The sequence below is a fragment of the Odocoileus virginianus genome, chromosome 3 (genome assembly GCF_023699985.2).
Source record: "Odocoileus virginianus isolate 20LAN1187 ecotype Illinois chromosome 3, Ovbor_1.2, whole genome shotgun sequence".
Classification (NCBI taxonomy): Eukaryota; Metazoa; Chordata; class Mammalia; order Artiodactyla; family Cervidae; genus Odocoileus; species Odocoileus virginianus.
In genome coordinates, this window is record NC_069676.1 from 89,805,073 (window position 1) to 89,823,980 (window position 18,908).

The following is an 18,908-nucleotide window of genomic DNA, read 5'->3' on the forward strand; positions in this document are numbered from 1 at the left end:
CAGTGACCTAGGTATTTCGATGCTATTCAGTAAAGCACTGCATGTCAGAGCAGAAGAGATAGCCAGAAGGTTATGTAAAATAAGAACTTGGTGGTGGTTTAGTTGCTAAGTCATGTCCAACTCTTGGGATCCCATGGTCTGTAGCCCTCCAGGCTCCTCTGTCCGTGGGATTTTCCAGGCAGGAATACTGGAGTGGTTTGCCATTTCCTTCTCCAGGGGATCTTCTCGACCCAGGGGCTGAAGCCGAGTCTCCTGCACCGCAGGCAGCTTCTTTACTGACTGAGCCACCAGGGGAGCCCCAAGACCTTAGTGCAGGGTGCAAACCTCAGCTAAGTGGTGCTTAACCTATTTTTTTATTAATCAGGATTGAATGGGGAGAGCTGAGATGCCAATAAGGCCCTTGTGCTTTAAAGAATATGGTATATGTTGATGGTAAAAGGACTAGAAATCAGAGATTTGGTATAGACCACAGCTGTGGGTATATACTTTATCTACAGAAGTGTTTCTCTCTGAATTGGGGTCAATTCCTATCAGTATTTTAACAGAGAATACTTATCAAAAATGAAAATGTATCAATCCCACCCTAGACCTATGAGTCAATATCTTTGCAGGGTAGGGTGATAAAAAAATTGAAAGAATTTTAATAATGTTGCTAGTTGAGTCTTTTTTATTTCCATCTTTAGTTATTATAACTCAATGGACAAATAAACAGCGTACATATTAAAAGAGAATGACCTGGACTTGATATTTTGGTATACATATACACTGTGAAATAGTTGCCACGACAAGCCAATTAACATATCCATCACCTCACATAGTTAACTAGGTAATTCTTATGCAACTAAATTTGAGAACACTGATATGAAGCAGGAAGGTCCTGTTGATTGGATTTATGATTTCTGTTCTACAAAGTCCCAGAATGTAACAAAGCTTGATTTGAAGCATCTCTGGTGGCTCAGAAGGTAAAGAATCCATCTGCAGTGCAGGAGACCTGGGTTCGATCCCTGTGTCAGAAAGATCCCCTGGAGAAGGGAATGGTAACCCACTCCAGTATTCTTGCCTGGAGAATCCCATGGACAGAGGTACAGTCCATGAGGTTGAAAAGAGTTGGATGCAATTGAGCAACTAACACTGGGCTAGGTAAGCTTGAGAATCTTAGAGTCTTGAATCAAGGCTTTTATTGTAACTCTAAATGAAAATAGATAGTTTAACAGTTTAAGTTAAAAGATCTGATTTAAGGAAGACAAACTGTTGTCACTCAAGGTCATTCACCTTTCCTTCCCAAGAAATGCATAACTCCTTATGCATTTGATGAAGATCTTAAAAGTGACCTTCTTATAAATTGCCGTTATAGAAGTATAAGTGATGGCTTGGTGTAGTTGAAAGAGCATATTTTGTACTTGTTTCTGGTATATCATGGAATAAATAGATTTTTTATGAGTGTGAGAATTTAACTATTTTTAATGTTTACATTAGAAAATACTTTGCATGTGCATGATAATCTGCTTAACTAATTAATTTTAAGATTATTTGCTCCTCACAAGTAGATTATTTTTTGGCGAAAGAGCAGTCAAGAAGTTGCCCCCATCTTAAGCTAAAATGGCCCCAAACAGATTAGACAAGCCAGTAATAACAGTAAAGTATGATATTACCATGTTTTGCATTTTTATCCTCTATTTTTTTAAATTGAAGTATAGTTGATTTACAATATTGTGCTACACAGAAATTACACACATATTTATATTCTTTTCCATTGTGGTTTATCCTAGGAGATTGAATATAGCTCCTGGTGATATAGAGTAGGACCTATGTTGTTTATTCATTCTAGATGGAATGGTTTGCAGCTGCTAACCCGAAACGTCCAGTCCATCCCTCTCCGTCCCTTCTGCCCTCCCCATCCTATCGCCCCCTTGTCAGCCACAAGTCTTCTCCATGTCTGTGAGTCTGTTCCTGCTTTCATTTGTGACATATTTTACACTCCACATGTAATTGATATCATGTGGTATTTACCTTTCTCTTTCTGTCTTTCTTCACTTTTAATATGATAATCTCTAGTTGCATCCATGTTGCTGCAAATGGCATTATTTCATTCTTGTTTATGGCCGAGTAGTATCCCATTGTATATACGCACTACATCTTCATTTTCCATTCATCTGTCAAGAGATGTTTAGGTTGTTTCCATGTCTTGGCTGTTGTGAACAGTGCTGCTATGAACATAAGGGTGCATGTATCTTTTTGAATTATACTTTTGTCCTGGTATTCCTACGAGTGGGATTGCTGGATCATATGGTAGTTCTAATTTTAGTTTTCTGAGGAACCTTCATACTGTTTTCCATAGTGGCTTCACCAACTTAATCTTCCTACCAACCTGGACTTTTAAATAGTTGCTTTAAGTGTTTAGAGTTAATTTTGATTATTTGCCTGTGTCCTATCAAAAGAGTTAATTGTATCAGTAGATGGAAGGTATTAATTATGTGTTTCATCAAGTGAGATGACTTTAAAAATTCCTGTTAATATTTGAAATTCATTTTTAAACTATTTAGTTCTCAAAGTTCCCCAGAATTTTTGAAGGAATTTTGGACTGGGGCTTCAAGATATGACCTGATGTATAGAAAAATTATTATCCATGTTTATTTAGAACAATCAGATTTAAAGAAATTTTTCATTATGGTCATCTGTTATCTGTTTATCTAAACACCCTGTTTCTGGACATTGATATTGAAACTTGGAAGCTGTTATAAAATGACCCACTGATTAGTGATAGTAATTGATAACAAACTAGGATCATTAGACCTAGAATCATTAGATGTATTTTTTAAAGGCAAAAAGAAGACAAAGATGCTTTTTTTTTCAAACTTTTATTCTATATGATACTGTAAGTTCTAGCTAACAAATTAAGGTAGGAAAGATAATGTGCAATGATTGAAAAGAAGTGACAGCGTTCAGTTCAGTTCAATTCAGTCGCTCAGTCATGTCCGACTCTCTGCATCCACAAATAATGTGTTTCTGAAAGAAACACATGGGAATCTGCAGACAAAGCTTTTGGAAAATCCAGAAACATCCCGAGGTAGATAAAAGAATCTTTAGAATTTATAGTGTTCACCAAGTTTGCTGAATACAGAATTAACAACAGAAATTCAATGTAAAAAAAAAAAAGCAACTCAGTAGAGTATGTGTATAACAGCACAACCTTGTAAGAATGCAATATGAAAAATGGTAAAGTGTAACTCAAAAATGCAACAAATTAAAAAAGCATGGGGAACAGTGTGGAAAGAGAAAATATGCATTATCTAGGGAAAAAAATCTCACAGAAAGTTTTCCTTTCTTCATGCATGAAATTATGAAACTTTATTTACAGACATAAAGTAGATGATCTTAGAATTTTCAGAGACATACCATATTCACAGATAAGTATATTCCTAAAAGTATTAAGTATCCTTAAATTTATCTAAAAATTGAATGCCATTCCAATAAAAATTCCTGTAGGGCTTTTGGTAAAAATGCACAGAAGTGCACAGCAATTCTACTTTAAAATACAGTCACATATTATAGTGAAACACTTATGTATATGTACACAAATAGTCTTTTTTAAAGCATTGCTGGGTATAGTTAAAAATAAGGAACAGCCTAACTCTCCATTAATCAGGGCATGGATAAGTTAAGTGTAGATTATTACTAGCTAACAGTTAAAGTACTTGCATCAATCTTCCTATATCAGTATGAATAGACTTACAAAACAAAATACATGCAAGTTAAATTTAAAAACAAAAATAATAATATATATTAATTCCTGCATGTGCATGTGGTAAAATTATACAGTCTTGCATGGAATTGATTCCCCCTAAATTTAGGATACCTCTGGAGAAAGAAGAGAGAGAAAGCCTGGGGTGGGATTAGCGCTTTAGCTGTATCTGGAATACTTTATTTAAAGAGCAAATAAATAAAATCAATATACAAAAATTGATTTCTGGAGTTTTCAGTACTGATCAAGTCTTTGAAATGAGCTGACACAAAGCCCTATACTTAGTTAAAATCCTCTCATCAATATTTGCCATACCTGAAGGCTGCACAGATGGCAAATATAATAATATTTCTCTTTGACAGATGGGTGAACTGGGAGGTTTAATTAGTTTCTCCTAGTTACATAATAAGTAGCTCTGGAAACGAAATATTTTGGTCAATAATTTGTGGGTTTGGCTACCACACAGAATGTTAGATCACAGTGCTAAGCCTTTATAGTTTCTACTATGAGACAACATATTTACTTATATGTTCTGTTCCATATATAAAATTTTATATCTTTATGTATAATCAGATATGGTAGAATAGGAAAAATATTCTTAAAAGTTTGATTTTTCTCATAACCACTGTTGTAAATGAGCTTTTCCATTCTAACATTCCAAATACATAACTTATTAATCATTTTTAAAGGTGATAGTCTTTCATATTAAAAAAAAACGCCAAGAGTAAATCAGGTCCCTTACCAGAGCATTTGATTTTCCTACTCCAGAAATGGGTATTTAAGGCAAAAGCATCTGGCTTATATTTAGAAGACAAATTTTCTTCTCGTCTTCCACTGGCCACTGTGATCAACATAAATTCTTTGAATCTTCCAAGGCCTGTGAAAGATTATGGAAGAAAGACATATCAGGTTAGGAAAACAGCATTAATCTTAAAATACATTGTTTATTTAGAATAAGGAAAAGAGTCTGCTGGGGTTGGAAGGACGTGTTTATGAAAGGCCATAGAAGGAGATAAGACTAGGGAGACTTGGGTCTTAAGACTAGGGAGGCTTGGGTCTTAAAACTGAAGATTTTTTGAGGAATGTGCAGTGTTCTCTTCTTTATGCTTTGCTTGGAATACTGTCACTCAGCAATTGCAAGCAGCATCCGAAGAAACCATGCAATGTCAGGTCAACCAAATAGAGATTTATTTTTCTCACAAAGCAAGAAATCAGAAGGTAGACAGGCCAAGGCAGGTGCAGCCTCTCCAGATAGTTACCAGGGATTAGTGATCAGGTTCCTTGTAGCTTCCTGTTTCACTAGCCTTAGCTTGAGGCTTCTGTCCTTGTTCTCTCAGGACAGCTGTTTCACCTCTAGACAGGAAGAAAAGGCAAACTCAAAGGCAAAAGTTCATCCATCTGAGCCATCAGGGAAGCAATATGTAGGGAGCAAAAGCTCTGCTATTGTCAGGGGCTGTGGTCATTTCATGATTCCATTTAGTTTTGCAGACACATTTTCTAATCCACACTGAGGACCTCACTGTAGAGCAGAGGAAGGCCCTGTTATTAAAATGATTGAGTGGAATTTTGTGTTATTAATATTCAAACTGAACAGTATCACGATAGCTTTAATGGAAGCCCCATCTAGTAGACTTATGTACACTGAGGAAATCTTCACGATAGTTAAGCTACCAAACATTTCTCATAGGTGAATGAATAGATCAAAGTTCTTTTAGCAAGGGAAAAATAAGATACTTGAGAGGTCATGAGCAGTATCTGCCACAATGTTTTGCTTCATCGATTCTCCTCAGGGTGCCCTGCCAAGTGGTTTTCCCAGTTGGTAGAAAACTTCGGTGGACCCCAGGAGAGCTTGGGGGCAGACAGCCAGGGCAAAAGCTTGCTTTGCGATAGCTTCTGGCCTGTGTGCCTTGCCTGGCAGTATGACACAGGGGCGAGTGTGGTTCTGAGCGTCAGACTAGGGTTCAAATCCCAGCTCCTTCCACTAACTCGCTGTGTGGCTTTGAATGATTCAGTTCAATGAATATTTATTAAGTACCAGCTATGTGCCAGGCACGCTGCCATTCCTTGGACATATGCAGTGAAAACGGCAAACACAGTCCGTCCCTTCATAGAGCGTACTTTCGGGTGGCGACTGAGCCTTTTCTATAAACAGGAGTTGTGGTAAGGGTAAATTTAGTTCTTATAGCATAGAAATGCTAGTTAAAATGGTAATTGTTCAGAAGCTGTCCTAGATTTGGTTTCATCCTACCGAAACTAGTACTTACAATTTGGGAGCTTGGATCTCTCCAGTAGACGTTCTGCTTACTTTTGGATTAATCCCAGGAGTCCTGGGCTTTTTTGGGAGCTAATTAAGGCCAACTATCTTCTCTCTCTCTCTACTGTGACCCTAAACCTCATTGGGTTAAGAGCACATGACCTAGTTTCTTCCCTCTGGGGGAAGAACGTTCTCAAATATCTTCTTGGAATCTCAGAAATTCCCTGCTTCTGAAAATTCTTCTATTTTGAAGTCGCTCAGGGACTGGAACGTATTTCCCCACCCCTCCCTGCTCTGTGGGTAACTCTGGTTTCCTCTTCTAACAGAGGGAACCTGAGAACACTCCGAGCACTCTAGAGACATTGGATGCCTAGGGATGCTGGAATGGGTCCTAGATGATGGCCCTTTGACTCTGGACCACATGATTCCTGAGTTCTCTCAGTGGTCAAAGGAAATACCGAGAAGAGCAACAGTTCTCACTTTCCTTGTCATTTCTTTTGCCTTTGGTTACATTTAGAACATACTGGAATATTATCGTGATTACCTCTTACTAAGTAACTTCTATGAGCTAGGTGTGTGTGTGTGTGTGCTGAATCACTTCAGTCGTGTCTCTTTGCGACCCCATGGACTGTAGCCCACCAGGCTCCTCTGTCCATGGGATTCTCCAGGCAAGAGTGCTGGAGTGGGTAGCCAGTCCCTTCTCCAAGGGATCTTCCTAGCCCAGGGATTGAACCCATAAACTTCTGTGTCACAGGTGGATTCTTTACCCACTGAGCCGCTTGGGGAGCCCATGATCTAGGTACCTTTTTAAATGTTATCTCATTTAGTAACCTTGTGATTTTTCCCATTTTACAGAAAGGAAACTGAGTCTGCAGAGATGACTTACACTCTGTCCAAGGTCACTTGACTCATAGTGGGTGGGGTTGGGATTAACACCCAGCTCTGACTTCAGACCCTGTTTTTTAAACCACTATGCTGTAATGTGGTTGTTTTTGGAATTACCTATTCTTGTGAAGTATTTATCACAGCCGTCTTTGGACACAGTTTTGTGGAAATCCCAAATACCATAATGGTTAGCTCTCTTTCCCTTTTAAAACTCACAATTCAGTGATATGTCCAGGAAAAGCGACTGTCGTTGCCAAGCTCCTGGGTTCTCTGCCTTCAGCCTGGCTCTTTGCTCACTGGCCTGGCCCAGTGGGCAGTTGCCAGTTCTGAGAGCTTGGTGCACAGTGTCCTGGTGGTGACCAGAGCTGGACTCACTACATACGTGCTTCTCTAGGACTGCCTTCTGAAAGTACTCTGGAGTCCTTCCCTTTTCTTAGCCCAGAGTTAATGTGCTTGGATGGTACTTCCAGTGTATCTCTCTGAATTGTTGTGAGTTGAGGGCTAAGGAATGGAGGAAAGGCAAAACAAAATCACGCTCTGAGTGTTCAAAGAGCAAGTCAAAGGCATTCCTGCTGAACTTTCTGGTATTCCATTCTAGCTCTGTGATGGTTTCTACCCAAGGTTGCACGTTTTGGACATACTTATACTAAAAACTGGGCTTCCCCAGTGGCTCAGCAAAGTAAAGAAGCGGCCTGTAATGCCAGAGCAGCAAGAGATGTGGGTTTCATCCCTGGATGGGGAAGACCCCCTAGAGGAGGGCATGGTACCCCACTCCATTATTCTTGCCTAGAGGATCCCGTGGACAGAGCAGCCTGGCAGACTACAGTCCATAGGGTCTCAAAGAGTTGGACACAACTGAAACAACTTACCGTGCACATGCTAAAAATTATCTGCTTACCTGAAATTCAAATTTAACTGAGTGGCATGTATCTCATCTGGCGGTCCTACGTTGGATAATATCTTGTGATTGGCAGGACCTAGGTTCTTGTTCTTCCTTGACTGTTACGTTCCTCCCCATGTGTGATAATGCAAACATGTCCGAACTCTATCTTTGAAATACCGACTCAGATGCCACCATCTCTTTCCTGATTCCTCATCCTTCCAATCAGAAGTAAATCTTCTTCCACTGAATCCTTTAGCCCACCTCTAGTTTTCTTTGTGTGTTTAACATATAGTGATGGAAGCATTTCTCAGAGAGAAGCTGAGAGCCAGGTGCTTCTGGTCATTGAATTCAGTCCTCCAGCCTTCTAGCAATTCAAATTCATTGATGCTCAACAGGAACTAAAACTGTGTGAGGTCTGTCCACACTGAATCCACACCATGGGCTGTGGTGACCCTCAAGAAGTTCGTTCTGCAGGGAGGAAAAAATACGGTCCTGAGAAGAGGACTGGCATAATGAGCCACCTCAGAACCTTCCTACAGGAGTGAGTATCCTTGGTTTGTCTCTGCTAGAATTTTATTGATATGAATCTTTTTCAAATATGTGTTTAAAAATTTTTTTGGTATATCTGTTTTCTAATTTTGCCTAATGTGGGAGTTAGGGGTAAATTGGTTTCTTAAAATGTTGTCCAGATGTTTTATATTCTCTTTCAGCCTGTGGAAGCAATCACTGGTAGTTTGAAAAATCATCAATTCCTTGGACATTTTCTATAATTTGTACATAAAAATAAAAGGGACTGGGAACCACATTCTGGAAATGATCTTTGACAAAGTCTTAAATTCTTTTCATAATCATTGATCTGTTGAGGTTGCCTCTATCTTCTTGATTGAATTTTGGAGGTTGGTATGTTTTTCTTTAAGCATATCATTTTTATTCACACTTCAAGTTTATTTTTAATAAAATCACATGTACATATTTTAGCGATGGGAAAAAAAAAATCTCCCTGTATCTGTTGATTTGTCTCCTTACTCATTCTTAACTTTTCCTAAAGCTTATTTTTATCCAAAGGATTTGTTCATGGATTTGTTTTTTATTTTATTTTTCCATTTTTGAATTTATTAAGATATATTTTTACCTTTATACTTCTTTTTTGTTCTTTCCAAAAAATATTCTATTTATTTTGGCTGCACTGGATCTTAATGAGGCATACAGGATCGTTAGTTGCAGCTTTCAGGCTTCTTAGTTGCAGCATGTATACTCTTAGTTGCAGCCTGTAGACTCTTAGTTGCAGCATGTAGACTCTTGGTTGCAGCATGCATGCAGAAGGGATCTAGTTTCCCCACTGGGGATGGAACTGTGCCACCTGCATTAGGAGTGTGGAGTCTTATGCACTGGACCGCCAGGGAAGCCCCTCTTTTTGTTCTCTAGGTTTGCTTTATCTTCTAACTTATTGAAATTGTATACTTAATTCTTTCATTTTCATTATTTCTTGGTTTAATAATGGAAGATCATTTAAGTATAACCAAAAAGTTTAAACATCTCCCCTAACTAAGAAAAAATTAAATACAATTTTACTTTTCTCAAATCATTTTGAGAAAAGTGAAAACAAGAAAAAAGTGTGTAATCTGTATAACCTGGTTTAACAAATGTTAAGCTTTTGGGGCCATATCATTTTGGATTGTTTTCTTTCCTCTGCTCTCGTTTTCTCTGTACATATTTTTCAATGGCATCATATTATATACAGTTTTACTTTCTTGAATTTTTAGATAAGTTTTAATGTCATAAAATTAAAATATATCCATCATTTTTGGTAGTTGCATAGTTTTCAACAGTTTGGATATAGTATAATTTATTTAAACTATCCACCACTGAAGTTGTTTCCTGTTTCCTATGTTAATAGGGTCACTATTTAATAAGGGCTAAAAAAGTAATAAGGGAGGAACCAATAAAACTGATCATACATACCTCTTTGTGCAGCTACCTTATTATTTCTAATTTTATTTTCTGCAGTGTCAACATAGGTTAAAGTTACGATATTACATCTTTTGTTCTCCTTATGATATTACCTCCCCCTTTTCTTTTTGCTGCCTTTTAACCAAGTAAACTTCCATCTAATTTATAATCTAACCCCATTTCACCTTTTATAGTTCATGTATTCTTAATCTTACCGGGGACATGAAGGTCATGTTTTCTAACATTTACTTGTATATCCCTCTATAGTAGGTATTTAAGTTTGATTTTTAAAAAATCTTGATGGGGAATACATGTAAATCCATGGCTGATTCATGTCAATGTATGACAAAACCCACTACAGTATTGTAAAGTAATTAGCCTCCAACTAATAAAAATAAATGAAAAAAAAAAAAAAACAAAAATCTTGAATGTTGTCTTCAATTTATTATGCCATAGAATGTCTTTATAAACCAATCAGAGTATTTTTCTCTCCCTGTTTCTCATTTTTCTGTGAGCAGTGGGCTATTCATGTTTGTTGTCTCTCCACATACCAGTAGGTTAGATTTCAGCTTTCTTAAGCTTGATATTAGTTATTTTGTTGATTAGCAGATTCTTCTCCTATAGACTGCAGAGAGAAGGAAGGGAGAGGGACACCTGTGTAGTCCAGTAGAGGAAGGTTGATTGTGCAGTGTTTTCTCTCCATATTTGGTGAAGGTGCTATGCAGGTGTCAGATTTCTGGGTCCAGGCTTCTTGACTGCCTCTGTCTTAGCCAGCTTGCCTCATGCTTTATGTAAGCTGCAGCTATGCCCAACTGCAAACTTACAACTTGATATGGCCTCTGTAATAATTTGAGGGCTTCAAACAGTGCTTATTCAAATTTTTGAGATACCAATTGAAGGGATGTGTTTTTACTCTCTGCTGTCTTAGAACACCCAGCTATTAGATCTTGTCCTTACAAATAAGTGACTAGGTACTGGAGAATTTGCGAGTTATTCCTTGACTGTTCTTGTTTGCTTTATATCTTATCTACTTTATATATAGCTGAAACTCCTCTAAGTTTCTGCTTTGTGGATGATTATTGCCATGGTTTCTAATTTGAAAGTGACTTTCTCATCTTTGATAACCCTTTGAACATCAGTGGAAATCTAAGAATAGGGGATGTGAGGCACTTATGCTTTGATTCACATATCTAGTTCTTTTAACGTTATCCAATTGACTTGAATGTCACAGGCTTTCATAGAGCATGTAATGACTAAACAAAGAATGAATATCATCTTGAACTTAAAGGATACTAATTATCATTGTACAACTTTTGTATTATTCTTCATATGTTGGAAACTTTAAGGTTTCTTCATGTTTCTAAGATTCTTCAAATGGTAGTAATGATAATCAGGTTCTGATTAGAAAAAAATGGGGACTACTCTTGAAAGAAATTCAGCTGTTTATTCTTTTCACTTATAACTTTTGATTTTGTTCCTACACTCCTGCAGGAACCTCACATATAGTTTATTGGCAGCAACTGCTTTTTTCCCTCCTTTTTCAGGTCAAACATCAGAACTGATTTTTCAAAATGAAAGTTCTCGGGATAATAGAATGTCTTTTTTTCTCTGGCAATGGGAGTCTCGTTTATTTGAGTAACTCAGTGAAGGGATTGTTTTACCAGGGGCTTACAAGAGATTGGGAGAATGTTTATCTCGCTAATCCTGGGGTAATGGAGAGGGAATTTTCTTCTCTCTTCTATGGTTCTTAGACCCAATGAAGTCAGGAATGCTAAACTTGACTGAATCTGTAGTTTCTTTTTGTTGTTGTTAAATACATATTTTTTTAAATTTTATTAATCACTGGAATCAGTGTGCAATCATATACTCATTTTGAGTATTTCTGTATTTCTATCCACATATACAATAGAAGACAAAACATAACTTCCACTTCTGGAAGATAGGCATTTTATTTTTGAACTTTCCAAATGCTCGCCAGTGCATATCACTAATAGAAAATATTTTGCCAACTAGAAATAGAGACATAGAATCTTTCAGAGCCAGGCATATGGGTTCTATCAAATGTAGTAGATATTTGTGGATTTTATCTGCCTGGCCTCACTTAACCCTTCTTTTGCTAAAATTACCATGGCGTTGGCTATTCCATCTCACCTTGGTGAGACTATCAGATGAGATACGTCCTTACCCGATGCATGACTCAACTACATGATGAACATGACTCAAGCTACACTGATGAGACTTGGCTTTTTTCCTGAGAATTACCCTGTCTCATAAATCCTCATTAAGTGAGGATTGACTTAATGCATGCATAGTATTTAGAAGCATTATTGGCACAGGGTAAGCAGTATACAAGTGTGAACTTTATTATTAAGCAGAGTGACAGAAGATTAGAAAGTGGTTAGAGTTGGAACATTCCGCCTGGCTGCCCTAAAGCACACTCCTAGTTCCTCTACCCTGATCTCCAGGGTGACCTCGTTCTGTCAGTTCCTCCAAGGCCAGATTATAAAGCATTTCCTCCAATTCTGTGAACTACCCTGTATCCTTCTGATAAATTCATTTTGACTCAACTTTCTCTTCTCGCAATCCAAAAATCCTGATGGATAAAGAAAAACTCTCAGTACAGTTCCAAACACTGGAATTCAGTAGTATTCTAAGATTTAAAAATTATTTATATTTACTTTGGAGTGTGTTTTCTTATTTCTTCTGAATATGCTACTCTACTGTTCTGGGAAATTATATCAAACAAAATAAAATATTAGTAGGATTACCTGGCATAGAAAAAGTTGGGACATGCAAAATGATGGAAATAATGTGCTCTTAGTATTATTTTTTAAAGAAAACTCATTGTCATCATCATTAAAATGATATATGCAGACACAGTGCTTAGAGATTTCCAGATATTATTTCTAATCTTTCTAGAAATTCTGCAAATAGTATTAACTCATTTGATGGATGGGAAAGCTGAATGTTTGAGGCTTGTACATTAGTTAGCCTCTAACGAGACTTCTAACCCAGTTCTAATCACTGCAAAACCTGCACTCTCTCCTACAATGACACAAGGTGGTTTTCTTAAATTGTAAAAATCTTTCTGTTTTGATACTTGAGATGTGCAGTTGAGTTTTTTAAATGATGTGTATTCATTCCTTGATTAAATATGTACTGAGTGACTGTGTGGGTAAGGCCTCTATGAATGTAGTAAATATAGCCTCAGAGGATATGTTTTAGGAAGTGGGGATGGCAATATGTAGAAGAAGGAACTTTGTAGATTATTTAGAATAAATGTAAATATATCTACTAATCAAGGGAAAGGATAATAGCTGATTTTCATTTTTGTTCAGATAATCCACTCAAGATTTATTTCAGTTGACTCCAGAGAAATATTTTTCATTGTTCCCCCGAGCCCAACCTAGCCTACTCATCGAACGTATATTCATATAGTAGTGTGTTTAGAAGCCATACTAAGGTCTAGAGAATTTTAGTTCACTTAATTTCAGGGTATTTCTATGCAGTAATGATGTAAAGAGTGTTATTTAATGAAGAGAGCTGGAAACTTCTAGAAACTGGTTAGAATCCCAAACTTACCAATCCTGCTGTTACAGTTTTAAACACATCGGAGATGGAAAGCCCCCATCCCAGCCTCCAAGGAGCTGGAATCTAACGATTGTGCAGAAACTTTCATAGCATCGCTGGACAAATCAGGCAAGCACTTTATTCTTGCCTTTTCTAGCACTCATCATGAGGATCTTGCAGAAAGGTACAGAATACTGTAAACTTTAATCTTTTCCTTCCCTTCAGTCTCACACTACGTAGTATACCTGTTTAGCAATAGAAGGGAAGAGGTTAAACAAGCCGCCCTCATTGACAGTAGAGTTTACTTAGTTTTGCAGAAGAAATTTTCTGTGTGCTCAGAGATATCAATGTTTGCTTTCTATGTAATGGAAAAAGACTATAAAGCTAATGAGTATGGCTGAAATGCCAAAGAAGCATAGCCAGGCTTTGGTTCTACCTATTCTGGAAGGTTTTGTATGGATATTCAAATTCATTACTACTGCTTCATTTTATTTTAAAGACTTGGTCTATGTGTGATTGTATTTGAAAAATCTGTGCAGTTGGGGAGATTGTAATATTTCTGTGGAGAAATTAAATTGATAAAATAAAATAAAAGAGATTCATTAAAGAATGAAGCCAAATAAGAATACAAACACCTGAATAAATGATTGAGGGATAAACAGGCTAAGCAGTACGTAAGTGTGAGCTTTTATTCTTATTAAGCAGATTGCTGGAAGGCTAGAAAGTGGTTCGAATTGGAACATTCTGATCATCAGTGTCAGTTTCCTGAAGAAACTTAAAAAAAAACCCCAAAGCTGTATTTTTCTTATAACTGCTTTTGATGCAGTAAAATATTCAATCTCCTTTTAATTTTTTTTCAGATATTTTTCATTGGTGGTGAAAAATAAAAATTATAATATTTTATAAAAATATTATATTTTTATAATAATTATAAAAATTATTATATTACCTTATAATAATAATGAAAAAGACAAGTTGTGGCTAATTTTATGTTCCTTATTCTGTCTTAATCTGAGGGTGCTAGCTCGGAGTCTCACTGGGCTCTCCTGGGAGACAGTGGGCTGTGTGTTCACATGGGAGGCAGGCTGAACAAAGTGCGTCCCTGAGGCAGCAGCGCGTGCCTTTTGGGTCAGCGATCCCTCTGGTGGGAGGCGCAGAACTGAGAGGTTCAAGCACTCAGAGCCTCTCCCCAGACTGCAGCATCCCAGGTCAGTGGGACCAAGCTTGGCCAAGGTTTAAAAGATGCAGACTCCAGGGATCCAGACAGACGTTCCAAACTAGCATACCCAAGAGTGGATCCTGGAAATCTGCCTTCCTAACCTGGAGATCAGCTAGAATTCCATGCTGCTATTCTCAGCTCTTTGTGTAGGAGGAATGACCCTCCCTCTTTGCTCCACCTGCGTGGTCGCGGCCATGTAGGGCACATGAGTAACCACCACCATGCTCTGGAAGAGTGAGACTTGTCTTCAGGGCAAGCTTCTCAGTACATCCGCCTCTTTTAAGCCTCCACCCACCTCTCTCACATATACGGCTTTGCTACGTGGTAATCTGAATTTGACATTTTCATCCAGTTTTCCCTTTTTCTGGCTTGGCTTTGCCCTGACCAGTTATTAGGTGGCTAATAACTATGTACCTTAAAGATAAATACTGGTGTATAATCATTTCAGTAAAATTACTTGGGAGTTCCAGAAAATGGAACTTTACCTATTGAAGTGCCATAACTTTTTTAAAAACAATGTTAAAACTCCTCAGCTTTCACCAAGTATTGAACCTTTGTATGTTTCCTGATGATTGAGAATTGTCGTTAAAATATGACTTATTTTACTGTGCTATGCAGTATATTACAGAAGTCATTGAAGCAGATAATTTTCTCCTGCATTTTTGTCTTATGTTGTTACTGGTTTTGGTTTGCTTGTGTGCTGCTGTTAGCTCTGCCTTTTCCTTGAAAGCCAGCTGTCTCTGTACCACTGTCAGGACATTTGCCTGGGCAGCACGCATGCTTTCGTTTCTCTGTTTCTGATCTCTGTGGGCTGTAGTACCACATAGCCAAGCTGCTGAGAACTAGGTCTTAATTAGAATGAGCTGGATTCTGGGCAAAGCTCTGGCAATCTTTCCTGAGAGACACTGTCCAACTCTGGGAGAGGACTATCGTGTCTTGCATTCTGGCTGCCCAGAAGGTTTTGCTTACTTGCTTGCTTTCATTGCATGATTGCATCTTGGAGGACCCTCTGTTGTTGCGGTGGTTAGTTCTGAATCGCTGAGGAGCTATTGTTTATAATGTAGAACTTGGAACGAGCATTTGTCCACGTGTGTCAGCATGTTCCTGTCTCACACCCTCAGGATGGAGAGAAAGGATGCAATGTCCAGCTGGCATGCAGAGCAGACACAGTTCGATCAGTGATTGTTCTTTCCCTCTTGGGATGGCAGCCATGCTGGGTCCTGGGCTGCATCAAGAAGGAGACCTGACTTCCCTCCTTCCTATTATTTTACCCCCAGAAAAACTGCTTGGCAACTGTCATAACTTCACAGCCCCTTGCATGCTTGGTAGTTTAGGAAAATGCAACTCCTTTAAATATGCTGATAGTCTAAGCAAAGAACAGCACCTGCAGGATTATCTTATGAGAGCAAAGGGCCAAGGTGCAATGTGCAGAGAAAACTACCACTACCCTGGCTGTTCTGAGCAAGGCGATTGTGCCCCAGAGCGGCCAAGTGAGACACACGGCTGGGGGACGGGAGGAAGGACATTCCTAACTTAGAGGCTCAGTCACAGTAGACCCCTTGGTGGTGACAGGTGGGGCCACTGCTTATAGGAGACATATTTGCCAAAGTCAGTAATTGATGCATGTATCTTTGAGGTCAGTGAGGACTTCCTCCTGGCTTTCTGCTCTTTGCCATTAACACCATAAATCCACCTGCCAAAATGAGAGCTGTCACCAAACTTTCTTGGCTTCACCTAGTTTATTTTTTTTATCTCTACAAATCTTACTTCCTCTCTTTCTCTCTCTTTCTTCCTGCCTCTCTCTTCTTTGCTCCTTATTCCTTTTGGACCTAATCCCAAAGTATATTTTATTTAACTACCTGATGCACATTGAATGTAAAGAGAGGGAAAAGCGTATTTATCACCATCGGGGTCTCCATGTCTGTAATCAGGATGGTACAGACTGCACTAAATGGGATGGTCTCCATGGTGAGGGGGCGCAGAATGTGCCAGGCTTTTGTGAGATGAAATGCACGGCATATGTCTGGCCATATTTGAAGTCCGCTGTTTCAGAGTTCTGATCCTGAGTTTATCTTGACTGATCAGCATGCAAGGCAGAATCAGAGTGTATCCGAACAAGTGGCAAAATGGGATAGAGCTTCAAAACGACTTGAAAATAAAACCAGAAAAAAATAGGTTAGAATAAAATTAATAAAGTGATGTTTAATTTGTTCAGCTGTAATATCAGTGAAGGCTATTTTAAAAAAAAAAAACAATTAAGCAGTTACTTCAGCTTTTAAGGGACAGGTTTTAAGTCCTAACAAGTATTCATGATGAAATACTGTGCCAGCTCATACACATTCTTATTCTTGTGTTAACGATGCTGTAAGAGAAAAGTTTAGGCCCTTTGCAAAAGAGGTGTTTTGTTTTTCAAATATTGAGTTAATTTCAAATATTGGCTTTTAAATTTTGTTGTCAGATATTTTGTGAAAAATTACTGTGTTTTTATACTTTCAAGGTTTTTTAACCTGTGGGCTTCTACTCAGTCATTGATGGGAGAAGATTCTGGTTGGAGCTGCTTTGGCTTACAAAGGTAAGTGTAGCTGTTTGTGGAGAAAGGCTGACCTTATAACCCCTCACCAATTTATCCAGAGACTAAGTATTGTCCTTTGTCATATAGCTGCCATATGCCTTTTTAATGTGCATTATTTCAGATTTGTTTTTTTACCAGGTGATATTTAGAGACAAGGATAAAATGACATTGAATGTAAAAGAAGAAAGTATAGGTAAAGAAATATTCAAGGAGGTGTGTTCAAGTGGAAGGGGACAAGGATAAACCTGTGACTGATTCATGCTGATGTTCGGTAGTTCTATCCCTGATTCAGTATCCCAACATAGTACTGTAAAGCAGTTATCCTTCAATTAAAAATAAATAAATTTACAAAAATAAATACTAAAAAAATAAAGTGTATTTGACTTCATACTTTGATTTTATGGTCCCTGCAATTCACTTTTGGTTTTACTATGATCCTTAGATGTACGTATGTCTTTTTGAAGCCAGATATAGAATAGGTGTCAGGAGTATGGGATTCTAGAGTCTGATAGCCAAGTTCTATTCTGGCGTCACCCTTAGTTATGTGATCTTGAAAAATTATTTAAACTCCCTGGGCCTTATTTTTCTCCTTTAAAAATGGAAGCAATGAAACCGTTTTCCTCATAGGATTGTTGTGAAATTATAGGTCATGAATTTGAAGCGCATGGCTCAGTGCTTGGTGTGCAGTTAAGATGCAATGAATGTCTGTAACTTCTGCTTAGTCCGTTCTAGCTGCAAATGAATTTCTTTTCAAATTCTGACAAGCTAAAGACACTTCCAAAATTAGGAGAAAAGGCAGTTGTCCTTGAAAGAGGCCTACAGTTGGCATACATTAGGTGAATTAAACACAATAAACAGAGGAAAGCAATAAAATACCCTTCACAGGCATTCAGAAAATATTTTGTTATATTAGAGAGAATTGATGATTAGGTATTAGGAACTCACAGATTTATAGACTCTCTGGATTGAGTGTGGAAATGTAAGTAAATATCACCCTTCCCAACTACCCCATTTAGTGTTTTCTTCTCCTTACTGTATTCCCATGGAATAGACATTCATCCTAATACTTGAACCCTTCCACTGATGGAACCCCGTCCATGATCTTATTATGTGAAAAATCTTTTACTTTGGGCTGAAGTCTGCTCCTCTTGTTCTCACTCATCCTTTCTAATTTGACTTCTGTGGCTCTTCATACATCAGTGACTCACAACTTTGAATATACTTATTTTCTATATTTTCCACTTCCTTCTTTCCAGATGTAAATCCCCGGTTCCTTCAGTTCAGTTCAGTTCAGTCACTCAGTCGTGTCCGACTCTTTGCGACCCTATGAACCGCAGCACGCCAGGCCTCCCTGTCCATCACCAATTCTCGGAGTCCACCCAAACCCATGTCCATCGAGTCGATGATGCCATCCAACCATCTCATCCTCTGTCCCTTTCTTCTCCTGCCCTCAATCTTTCCCAGCTTCAGGGTCTTTTCAAATGAGTCAGCTGTTTGCATCAGGTGGCCAAAGTATTGGAGTTTCAGCTTCAACATCAGTCCTTCCAATGAACACCCAGGACTTATCTCCTTTAGGATGGACTGGTTGGATCTCCTTGCAGTCCAAGGGACTCTCAAGAGTTTTCTCCAACACTGCAGTTCAAAAGCATCAATTCGTCGGTGCTCAGCTTTCTTCACAGTCCAACTCTCACATCCATACATGACCACCGGTTCCTTCAACCTTTCTCAAATGACATGATTTCAAATCCTCTTATGCTATGATTGATAAACTTTGGAACTGGACTTATTTCAGTCAGAAATTATATTTTGCTATGAACCAATAGGAACCACCAA

The 18,908-nt window shown here is 38.2% G+C and overlaps 1 long non-coding RNA gene across 6 annotated transcripts in view; it reads left to right on the forward strand.

Moving 5' to 3' along the window:
• LOC110145253 (uncharacterized) overlaps nucleotides 1-18,908 on the forward strand; it is a 273,926-nt gene that overhangs the window by 172,789 nt on the left and 82,229 nt on the right. For 5 of the 6 annotated variants that reach the window (XR_011487009.1, XR_011487014.1, XR_011487012.1 and 2 more), the window contains one exon: nucleotides 17,001-17,075. This is a non-coding gene — a long non-coding RNA (uncharacterized lncRNA). Of the gene's footprint in view, nucleotides 1-8,182; nucleotides 8,306-17,000; nucleotides 17,076-18,908 lie in introns of those variants that run through there. The other variant, XR_011487013.1, reaches the window with a different exon arrangement.